The following is a 12,467-nucleotide window of genomic DNA, read 5'->3' on the forward strand; positions in this document are numbered from 1 at the left end:
TATATATATACATACATACATATATATATACATACATACATATATATATACATACATACATATATATATATACATACATACATATATATATATACATACATCTATATATATACATATATATATACATACATCATCATCATCATCATCGTTTAACGTCCGCTTTCCATGCTAGCATGGGCTGGACGATTTGACTGAGGACTGGTGAAACCGGATGGCAACACCAGGCTCCAGTCTGATTTGGCAGAGTTTCTACAGCTGGATGCCCTTCCTAACGCCAACCACTCAGAGAGTGTAGTGGGTGCTTTTACGTGTCACCCGCACGAAAACGGCCACGCTCGAAATGGTGTCTTTTATGTGCCACCCGCACAAGCCAGTCCAGGGGCACTGGCAACGATCTCGCTCGAAAATCCTACAGGAGCCAGTCAGGCGGTACTGGCAACGGCCTATATATATACATACATACATATATGTATATATATATATATATATAAGATAAGTCACAAATATTCCATAGATTCAAGGTAAACATACTCAGTATATCTGTATAAGGAAGCAAGAGGGTTGTAAGTAGGTAGTCTAAATGGAACAAAGATTCCAATTTTCTGGTACCAATAACCTGAAAATAAATAAGCAATAAAATTTAATTAATGTATAACTTAGATGGAAAATAGATATAGACTGCAAAAGTTTATAGGGGTATGTTTGTGATGGTGGTGATCTGTGTAAGACAAGTCATTCTTGTTGATTAGACCAAGGGTGTGTATGGAGTTGGTTGAATCGTTAAGTATTAGGGGGTGATGAAAAGTTCCTGGTTTAGGGTTGAAGAAATTACAGAAGGACCAGTTAATTATGATTTTACTCAACATATTCCCCTCTCAGATTCACACACACTGCAGCAGTCACTCAGTTTTTCTAAGCCTTATAAAAGAACTCAGAAGGTTGGACCTAAAACTAGGTCTTTTGCAATACCCTTAAAGCCAGGAACTTTTCAGCGCCCCCTTATATGATGAAAAGACCCAGCACTCAAAAATGTCCTGCCCTCTACATAAAACCATACCGTTAGCGGTTATGTGTGGAATAAAAGAAGACTGAGAATATTAGATGTATTTCAATTCCAGCAACACATATTAAACAGGGGACTCTGAAAGGGGTCTCAGGGAGTAGCATCCCTGCCTTCCTGAGCTAGTTTTCCACCACATTTCTTAAAAATCATGGTAGAGGCCTTAGTCTCGAGACCACTCATGTCTAGAAAATGAGGTTGGGGGGAGGTAAACAAGGGCATGCTCCCTGTAAAAAATCCAGCCCCATGAAAGCCTCATGATAACAAGGGAGACTGAGCACCAACCAGCCCAAAGGTTGGGGTGGTGGGCTGCACCTGCCCACCTCGGTTGCTATGGCATTGAAGTAGATCCAGTAACCCCTGTTAACAGGGACAAAACCCAGATTTAAAACACTGGATGATGATGATGATGATACTCAGGGAAAAAAGTTCTGAGTGCATTAAAGCTTATGAGAAGACCAACTTTACATACAAGCACAAACACACATTAATATATATACATGTGTATATACAACAGGCTTCCATAAATTCACTCACAAGGTATTAACTGACCCAGGCCTATAGTAAAGGATACCAGCCCGCAAAATTTTTTTCCCCACGAGAGTTCCGGACCCCAGTAATGAACGCATTGGCATACTGCCAATCAAAGCTCACCATTAAAATCCACATACTTTGTACTATTACAGTACAGCCAAGGTTTCTTTTTTTTTTGTGGGGGGGGGGGGGGGCGGTTTTTTGGTAAAAAAATGTGCATCTAATAAGCCATCAAATACTGTCATTTCAATTTATAATACTCACCCACATTCCGAGAGCAAATATTACAGTATCTACATAGTGATAATGCATGACAACTGTTCACTGAAGAACATAGAGCACAATCTGGGTATGTGTACTGTCTACAACAACCAACTGCAAGGATAATCAGAGCAGCAAGGATTGTAATTATTATTATGTTCTTCATATTTATGTCACTGTCTGCACACTGAAACTTACTCAATGTCTGTAAAATAAAAAATAAAAAAATAAATAAAAAACAAGAAAAAACAATTGCAAATATAAGTCTCCTGCTTGATTAGGGTTTCAAAAATTGCAGAACTGAAACAAAATTAAAAGACACAGGAAAATCACAATGATGAGCATAGGTATGAACGAACACACATATACACACACACAATCATGTGTGTATATGCATATATTGGGTTGGTGCATAATTATTGCGGCTTTTTTTTCAACAAATTTTATTCAACAAAAATAATAACAATATTTAACAAAAATATCTTTAAATGACCGTCTGCCAAGCAAATGGGAAGCAGTAATTGAAGTAAATGGCGAATATGTTCCGGAATAATCATTTAAAGAATGTATTTGTTAAATATTGTTATTGATTTTGTTGAACAAAATTTGTTGAAAAGAATAAGCCGCAATAATTATGCACCAACCCAATATCCATATACCTATATCTTTAGATAGAAAGAGAGAGAGAGGCAGACAGGTAGATAGAAAGATAGATAGATAGGTAGGGAGGGAGAGAGAGCCTTGTGAAGTGGATCTTGTTGACGAAAACTGAAAAAAGTCCATCGTAGTTTGCATAAAAGGAAAGGAAAACACGGATCTTTCTGATTTGGCGAAAACACATTATGCCATCCAAATATAAAAGCATTTTAAAAACTAAAAAAAAAAAAAAAAAGATTATGGTTAGGACATTTATTCAAAGTAGGCTACCTCAACTTCCACTATTGGCTCAACACAGCTCTGATACTGAGGGCATGCATTCCTCACTGTATCCGAGGGAAGATCTTTGAACACCACTTTGAAGGGTTTAGTGAAACCAATAAGCCCTAGTACTTAGATTACAGAAAGGGAGTGTCAAGCAGTGATAAGTAAAGTTGTAATGTTATTATCAGTCCAAATATGCTTGAGGCACGTTCGAACCAGTTACTCACTGCATTTTCAGCGGCACCTACCCTAGTGTCCATGACTGAAGAGGAGATAACTATTCTGAAATGCGTGCAGCTCATGGTCTGGGTAGGTGGCGCTGCCTGCTGATATAGGTGTATACACACCATTTGTCGACAAACGGGATATATTTTCTATGACAAAACACAGGGAGTAGCTTGTTCACTGATTTGAACGTACCCCAAGCATATTCGGACCGATAGTAACATTACAACCTAGTACTTATGTACTAGTTTTTTAAAGTCTGGTACTTATACTATCAGTCACTTTTAGCAGAACTGCCAAATTATGGGGACGTAAACAAACCAACACTGGACATCAATGGTGGTAAGAGGAAAAACACAAGCACAAACACACATTAATATATATATACATGTGTATATACAACAGGCTTCCATAAATTCACTCACAATGTATTAACTGACCCAGGCCTATAGTAAAGGATACCAGCCTGCGAAATTTTTTTCCCTACAAGAGTTCCGGACCCCAGTAATGAACTCATTTCGATACAGCCAATCAGAGCTCACCTTGAAAATAAACATACTGTGCACTACTACAGTACAGCCAGTCAGGCATAGAATGGTGTATGCCACTCTGTGAGTACAGCATAGCAGGTTTCACATAAGCACCACATTCACCCACCCCCCACCATCAGTCCCCATGTCCGGTTACAAGGCCGCCTAGGCTGGTGGGAGGGAGGGAGGGTGGATCGTATCCTCAAACTGGAACCTTGGCTCGAATGCTTGCAACAGAGTGGACTGTAATATGGATGCAAATGGCGCCAGCTGGTGGTGTTAGGACAAGTGATTGGTTAAAAAGTCAACCACCTAAGTAGGCCATGGTGAGACCCGAACTCAGGACGCAAAGAACTGGAACAAAGTATTGCAAGACATCCGGCCGGACACTCTTACAGTTCCACCAGTCCACTATCTTAGATTTGTAAGTGTCCGCACCCACCATTTTTTTTTCCACCCTAAACTCCGGTGTAATCATGATCTATATCATTTGAAAGGTATTTGTAAAATAATATTTCATTCAAAAACACCAATCTTTCTTTGTAAAAGAATATTTCATTCAAAAACACCAATCTTTCTAAGTTATGAGGAAACGAAGTCGGAAGTAAGGACGTTTTAGCAGCGTTATTAGCTCCCGAGTAAACGAATGCACTGGGCCCTATAATAAATATTCATTGACAGCAAACCACAGATTATATGAATTAGAAATGAGTCCCAAGACCAGTGAGGCCCACGGGCAACTTGTTCAGTGTGCCTTAGTCTTAAGACGGCGCAAGTCGGGGTGGGGAGCACACTTGTGTACCCATGTCTAAAATCTACATATTAAATTACATTTAAGTTGATATTTTATTGGGTACATTTATTAATTGTTATCAATGTCCTGATTATGTAGTTACAAATATTTAGTTATAGACGCTCCACATTAATTTGAACATAACTGACGCCGCCATTCATGGTCTAATAACAATATTGACGAACTCAATATTAATAATTCTCTACCAAGGGCACAAGGTCTGAAATTTAGGGAAGTGAGGAATTAGTCAATTATGACTAGCCCATTGCCCAACTGGTACTTTATTTTAACGACCTCGAAAGGATAAAAGGCAAACTAGACCTAAGCGAGATTTGAACTCATAGCGTAAGGAGCCGAAATAAATGTCTTAATATCGATAATAAGTGTTTCTATTATAGGCACAAGGCCAGAAAGCTTGCAGGAGGGGAGCTAGTTGATTACATCGACGCCAATGCTCAACTGAGTTATTTCATCGACTCCGAAAAACTGAGTGGCAAGTTCGATCTCTGCTAAAACATTTTCCATAGCACTTCAGGCTAACGACAGAACTTGATCGCCCGACCTGTAAGAAATAGCAGTCTATTTACCTTCAAATCATACCAAATTGTTCTAAATAAAGAAGGCTGTAGTAAGCAAAGTAGCCACTGATGTACAAAAGGACGGGATGGTCACAACTGGAATGCCTATGACCTTAGGTTTTCTTGATCGGGGTTGACCTGGTGCAAAGCAAGCAGGGTGGGAGGCAAGTGTATAAATAGATAAACAGGTAAACAAATGCATGTATAAATAGATACACAGATGTATGTATAAATAGATTAATATCAGCTATGTAAATAAATAGGTATACAGAGAGATAAGTATATATGTGTGTAAAAAAATAGATGACTAGATGTACAGAAAGTTCTGTCGGTATAAAATGTTACAATTTTCACATTATTTAGATATCAAAAAAGATGAATTTTCAAGAAATCTTTGCAGTAATAATAATTTTAAAACATATAAACGAGGAAGAACGAAGAGAGGCCAGAAAATCCAACTTACGACGAAATTCACCTTGTTTGTTGTCTCTAAACGTTTCTAGCGACGCGTAATGGATTCATAAAAGGATAAGTCAAATCCATTTTTGTTCTGTATCATATTCCCCGCCACATTAAAAAAAATCTTTCACTTGTTTAAGTCATCGGACCGTAGTATCATCTTGAAGGGTTTACAGTCGAACTAGTACTTTTTTGTTTTTTTAAACTTGTTATTTATCTTATTGATATCTTTAACCGAACCACTAAATTACAGCAATTTAAACAAACCAGGCCCCTGTTGCCAAGAAGTAAGTGGAGGTTAAACACAAATTTACTTGATTAAACACTTCACTCTACAAATGAAGCGGCTATCGATGTTAGTCTTCGCCACATCTACGCGTTTCAATGTTGTCCATAATTTCAGTCGTCGTAATGTAACCAATTCTTCCTACAATCGAAGTCCTTACCTCTTCACATCAATTAGCATTATATAATCTCGCCGCACTGATAACTCCAACGTGCTGATATATTTGCCACCACACACACACGCACACGCACATATCTTCAAATATGAATGAGAAGAAACCCGAGGAATATAAGCAATATCGAACATACATACACAAGGTTCGTGGGTAGGCTGCGATTATAAGCGTGAGAGAATATATTCTCATCAATTCGTCTGTTGTTAAAATACCTGAAGTCACAGACAAGCAAGATAACTCGCACCAGGTCCCGTTACAGGGGCAGTAGACATTGATGTTTCATGATTTTTATGATTTGTCAATACCGTGTACTCGAAACGAGATCAGATACATGTTAAATCGCTATCTATGACTATATGCAAAATGGTATGAGAATCATCTGCTGGTATGTCCCAACGATTCATACCAGAGAAAAACATTCAAATATGAGTAAGAAGCAGCCCGAGGGATATAAACAATATCGAATAATCATATACAAGGTATGTATTTTGGCAGTTCGCGGGCAGGCTGCAATTATAGGCATAAGAGAATATATTCTCATCAATTTGCCTAGTGTTAATATTCGAATTCGTACGTCGGATGTCTGTTCAAATTATGAAACGTTGATCATGTTCTCTGCGCCCTTGCTTCCAGACATCCTGCAACTTACATCTGTATAACCCCTGTATAACTTGTTTTATTCATTTGACTACGGCCAAAATTATGCCCCAGGTGAAGATCGAACTCACGACCTTCAGATTCCTCTTGATTATGAGACTGACGCGCTGCCAGCATGCCACTTACACTCTGTCGTCTTACTTATCCACAGCGAATGTACATGATCTCAACGGCAGACTCATTTGGCCTCTGCACTTCTTTTCAAGGCACTTTACACTGCATGCACACTTCTGTTAGACGTTTTTCCCCAATTTTGAACGTTCTTCAATTTTCTCAGAGTGCATATTCCTGCAATTGTTCTTGTTATCAATCTTTTACTTTCGAAAAATTATTTTGAAGGAGAGTGACGTACCAAATACCTAAGCCAAGATTCAAAATCAAACCCACAATTTCAAATAAGTCACCGGCCTGTTGTTTTTGCTTTTTGCACTAAGAGATTAATGAGAATAAGCTGACCTCTTGGTTGGGTGACGGCATTCATCACCAATGAGCGGAGGGTGCGAACCAAAGGGGCCGCGGAGACGTTGGTAAAATGTGTACGTAGAGAGATGATGTTGACGTTAAGAAGATGGAGATTGCTGTTGGAAGAGTGTTGAGTCTCCATGTGGCTGCTGTTGCCGTCGCTGGAACTGGCTGTGAGCTCTGTGGTCAGTGGCTAGATCTCGGAAGGTCTGGAGCCGAAAGAACTCGGGACGGAATTTTAGAAAAAAACTGTCTCACGTGACTATCTGAAAGCTGCGATTGGTTGGGTTGCATCTTGGTGCACAATAGAGCAGGAGACAAATTGCGCCAATACCAACCAATCAGAGTAGTGGATACAACAGGGTCCAAAGGCTAGCTGTTATCTACTACGTCCGTATTCATGTATATATAACAGAGAGAGAGAAGTTTCCCTTAAGTCGTTCGCTACAAGATACAGCCTAAAGGTAGATAACTGAGAAAGACTTGAAGGTTAACGGAAGATAGTAATCATGTAAAGTAAATATAATAAAAAATAATCCAGAAACCTCGTCCTGTACCGGCTCGATCTCAAAATATAAGCAGTTCTTACCAGTCACGAGACCAAACATCCCTGAAAGTTTCATACGAATCCATCCAGAGGTTCTTGAGATATCTTGTCCACGGACAAAGAAACAAACAGGACTGAAAACAATACCTCCGCCTCTGCTAAGGCGGATGTAATAATAATAATTCAAGAGGACTTAGAGTGCGGAAACCTCCGCTAAGGCAACACCAACGTCCTCTCAATGATTAGCCGGAGATGATATTTAAAATAAGAAGATCTGAAATAAAGTCAACTACTTTTACAAACGAGGATACTAAAAATGAACCCAACCGCTTTCAAAAATTAAGTTAAATAACTGGAAAAATAATCCAGAATCCTTGTCCGCTACGTGATCGATCCCAATGGTAGTCATAGAATGTGAAGGTGGATGCGCGGGCCGTGGTTGTAATGCTCTGTGTATGTCGTCTACAATGGGAACAGGGACAGTTTTCTCTATGAAGGCCTTTTTTTAATCTATCTACTGACATTATGTTTTCACGACCATTAAGGTCTATAGTGAAAAATCTATCCGTGCGTGAAAGAAAACGTAAAGGACTTGCATACGGTATTGTTAACAGAGGTTTATCAACATCGTTGCGTACAAAAACGTGATCTTGATTTTGTTTACCTTTTCGGCTTCCCTCATCATCACATGGATGCATAGAGGAGTCCATGTCTTGTATGTTTTCTTCTAGCGTTGTTTGTTCTGTAGTAGTAGTAGTAGTAGTAGTTGTTTTTGTTTGTTTGTTTGTTTGCGGAAAGACGTACCTCACAAACAGCCCACACAAGCTCACCGTTCAGAAATCGATGCAGGTGGCGTAAACTAAGACCGTGTCTGACCGTTAAAAGTTAGAGCATACCTAGTTCGTTACGCAGAGAGTGTGACAATAGACTGGCGATAATAAAAGTAAAATAAAACACGCAGCTATATGTAAAAAATTAAAAAATACCCCAGGGGGAACAAAAGCGGGGAAATACGAGTTAGTTCTAAACTGGCTCACTGAAACTGACACTTCAGCAATAAGAGCTGTTAACTTCAACCGGTCTTTACTTATCACACACAAAATAACTCACGCTTAGGAAAAAATAAAAAGAGAAACAGCAAACAGAAATAATAAGGTAAGTTTCATGAGCGTTCACTCTACTTCTTTATCATTATTATAATCTTTCTCCGTTTTCTTCCTCTGTTTAGAGGAACTTTCCTACCTTTTCGGACAAAACCTTTTGTAACCTTCGTCCTGTCTTTGTCCTTATATGTTTTTAATTGATATTAGCCCTTGTGGCCAATAAAACGAATTAATCATTATTATAATCATTGTCATTGTTTTCGTTGTTGTTGTTGTTATTGGCGTCAGCGTCAAGTTAAGGTATAGGTTTTAAAGACGGCAGCTCAGAAGTGTAAGATACGACCGACGTCGGGGGCACCAATTGTAAGGGACGACCGTGCGAACTCAAAAAGGATAAATGGTGACGAATGGAAAAACAGGACTCCTTTTATATAAACGTGTCACACGGTCGAACATACAAATATATATCAAAGATGATATACGTGATATGTTATGCGACGATAACATAGATGACCAGTAATGAAATACCACAACCGTATTAGATGAATAACAGAGATATTTATTGTAGTGTTAAAGATGTATGTCTGTGTGAGAGTGTGAATGCGACATATAAGAACATAATCAAAGACAGGCCGTCATACAAAGAAAAGTGTGTACGTGAGTGATATATGTGTGTATGAGTGTTTACAGCAGATAGAAAGAGAGTCAATAACACGTGAACAATTATACCAGTTCGTTAGTACACTATAGGAAAAGTTCTGTATGTGAAAGTGAGGAGAGGCTGAGTGTGGCAGTGCTGATCACTAGTTGTGATGTCGTGGCATCGATGCCGGGCCGTGATTCTTGTTATACAGATGTTCATCGCTGGCTGAGAATTTCTTGTCTGTTTAAGAACTCTTGTCTGTTTATTTACCGTGGTGAAGCTGAGTCACCTAACAGAATCGAAGAGAGAGAGGTGCCGCGGAGTTTGGTGTGGTGTACATAGTAAATCGTGTTGACGCTGGTAGCGTAGAGGCTGCTTGGTAGGTGCTGGTTAGTAGTCGTAGAATCGTGTTGGTCATGATGATGATGCTGGATAGTAGTAGTAGACTCTTGTTGCTGATGTGGCGACGGCGGAGGTCATCGTGGCTGGACGAAGCTGTTGAAGTGGTCGCTGGAACTGCTGCTGCTGTCGTGTGGTACACGGAACAGTTCTCAAAGAGAAACTGGACCGAGACAAATTTGTGGGGTATGAGTTGATCTATATATAGCGTTAAGAGGGCTCCAAATGCCTTCAGAATTTTACTCCATCACGTGACCTTATTAGGGGCCGTGATTGGTCAGTTTGCGTTCTGGCGGGAACGGTTCGAAGAAGTTGCCGATTCGAATAATGATCAGTCACGTGATGGACAAGGAATGGGTTCTCTACTACGCTCGCATTTATTTATATTTAAATGAGAAGATTGTATGTAATGGCGATAGTAGTTTGTATCTAATGGCGGGAGGTAGTTTTACTACAGAAGCTTCAGGAGGCGGGGTTTCTTGTCGTCGTCGCTGTGATGATAGATCATGACGATGATGTTAATGCTGATTACCATCATCATCATCATCATTGTGGTCATCGTGGTCGCCGTCTTCGTCCTGTCGTTGTCGCTCCATCGTCGTCGTTGTCCCGTTGTCGTCCTTCTCGACGTTGAAATTGCGTCGTTGCCCGTCCTGTCGTTTTTCTCCTTTATCATGTATTGAATAATGTTTTACTGAACTTAATTACCCAAATTCTGTTAAGCAAATACTCATTAAAACATTAAATTAGTATAGAATTAAGAGCTTCAAATATCGTAAGGGTTCGAATTTGAATAAATACTTTACATGCTCCAGTATTTGGTCCACAAGCGTGGTGTATCTTTTCTATCGTTACTCTAATGTTTCCTGTTTCTTAGAACTGGCTGGTCTCCAACCTCCATAATTCACGCATCCTCTCGACTATTTTGCTCTGTCTTTTGTTTCCAGAACATCGTTCCCTTGGAAATTTTTCTCTGCTTATGTCTTTTCTGCTATAGTTCAAGCACAACATTATAAGCATCAAACTCACCGGAGGTATGAGTTGCCTTGGCGCAGTCGTTTTGGCGCCACTTATATGATATCGCCAATTCGACGTTAACTTATTTGACATCAGATGACTTAATGCTTTCCTCCCCCCCCCCATCTTTCTCTCTCTCTGTCTCTAACTCTGATTATCTAATTACGCTTGCACATATGTGTAATGTCTCCCTCTTTCTCTCGCTTCGTCTCTCACTCTGGATGTGTATACTTCTTTGCGCACATTCGTATATATTTGTTTCCTACACCAAAACTTAGTATACGACACTAAAAGAATAGGGAAGGAAAAAAAGTGATAGTGTACTTGCGACCCCCTCCCCCAAGTACAGGAGGACCTCTAGGGATAATCGAGGAACCCCATCATCCGAGGTCACCCTGAATACCAATGACGAGTGTCCTCTCCAACTCCTTTCCTCCGACTCACAGGTCTACACTGAGAGTGCTACCATCCACTCTTGCCATTTTCGCAACTTTCACCCACCTTTTCACAAATACACTCGAGAACAGCACCTCCCTGTCCACCCTCACTTTTCATTTCAAGTAAAACTAGAAACAGTCGATGAGGGCTATACCAAAGAGGAATGTTTCTGACCTCATTCCTTTCAGCCTTGCGCACCAGAAAACCTCTTTAGCCAAAGCCACCAGACAGAGGGAAACTACCTTGCCTGCCCGATTAAAAGGAGGGCGGTGGAGCAATCATCGTTATGGATTTAGCTGACAGACGGATCCGTCCCACACGTGACACCAGCTGTTCAACATAACTCCACAAGTCAGCAATGCCTGGACACCGAATAAGTGGGTTCAGAACGGTTGCGTCGCTCTGCGAGTGCCTCGGAAAGCCCTTCTGACATCACATCCGTGCTTGTAGCGTTTATCTCGAGCTGATTCACCCCACCCCACTCCAGTAGCACTGCTTGGCCAAGTTATCTGAAAATTATCCATGATAGTTCCCGACCGGAAAGTCTCCCGGAACAGACTAGCCATTTCATTTTCGTTGGTGCCCAGAGTCTCCCCGTCACTAATCCTTTATAAATTTCCAAAGCAGAACATCCACTGATCCTATTGCCCGACTGGTAGAGGGATGTGGGCGCCTGACGATATGTTAGATACCAGGCGCCCAATCTCGGTCTTTTCTTCACCTATGAAGGAAACGGGCCGCGGAAAGACGTGCCTCATAAACGGAGCCCACACAAGCTCACCGTCTAGAAATCGGTGCAGGTGAGGCAGTCTAAAAGCATGTCTGTGCATTAGAATTTACAGCATAACTAATCCGTCACACAGAGGGCGTGGCAATAGAGTGACGATTATAAAAGTAAAATAAAATCACTACTGTACATGAATAAAAAAAAAATGCCAGGAGAAACAAAAGCGAAGAAATACTAGTTCTAAACAGGTTCACTGCAAGCCGCACTTCAACAATAAGAGCTCTTAACTTCGACTGGTCTTTACTTATCACAGAAGTGGAAAAAAAAAATAACACCTGCTTAGAAAAGAAAAAGAAAGAGCAAACAGAAATAATAGGTAAGTTTCACGAGCATTCTCTCCTCCACTTTATCATTATTATAATCGTGATCGTCTTCGTTGCTGTTGTCTTCGATGTCGTCGTTTTGTTATCGGAGTCAGCGTCAAGTTAAGGTATAAGTTTTAGAGACGGCAGTTCAGAGGCTTCAGGAAGGAAGTGGAGGGGGGTCTCGTCGTCGTCGCTGTGATAATTGATCATGATGATGATGATGATGTTGATTATGGATATCGTGGTCGCCGATTATGGATATCGTGTTCGTCTTATCACCGTCGTCT

The 12,467-nt window shown here is 40.3% G+C and overlaps 2 protein-coding genes and 1 long non-coding RNA gene across 6 annotated transcripts in view; 2 read left to right on the top strand and 1 right to left on the bottom strand.

Annotated features, from left to right (window-relative positions):
* LOC106877883 (uncharacterized) overlaps positions 1–6,971 on the bottom strand; it is an 18,186-nt gene extending 11,215 nt beyond the window's left edge. The window contains exons 1-3 of the transcript XR_016244686.1: positions 6,936–6,971; positions 1,859–2,060; positions 532–616 (exon numbers count right to left, since the gene is read on the bottom strand). The gene's annotated coding sequence lies outside the window, so the exon portion shown is untranslated. The remainder of the gene's footprint in view (positions 1–531; positions 617–1,858; positions 2,061–6,935) is intronic.
* LOC149132396 (uncharacterized) lies at positions 3,150–6,164 on the top strand. The gene is made up of 2 exons (XR_016244687.1): positions 3,150–3,955; positions 5,266–6,164. It is a non-coding gene; the product is annotated as an uncharacterized LOC149132396 (long non-coding RNA).
* LOC106877889 (carnosine synthase 1) overlaps positions 6,579–12,467 on the top strand; it is a 21,571-nt gene continuing 15,682 nt past the window's right edge. For 2 of the 4 annotated variants that reach the window (XM_014926933.3, XM_089364833.1), the window contains exon 1: positions 6,579–8,643. The gene's annotated coding sequence lies outside the window, so the exon portion shown is untranslated. Of the gene's footprint in view, positions 8,644–10,594; positions 12,192–12,467 lie in introns of those variants that run through there. The other 2 variants (XM_052974063.2, XM_089364832.1) reach the window with 1 other exon arrangement.

This window comes from Octopus bimaculoides, chromosome 16 (assembly GCF_046866305.1).
Source record: "Octopus bimaculoides isolate indiv1 chromosome 16, ASM4686630v1, whole genome shotgun sequence".
Lineage (NCBI taxonomy): Eukaryota > Metazoa > Mollusca > Cephalopoda > Octopoda > Octopodidae > Octopus > Octopus bimaculoides.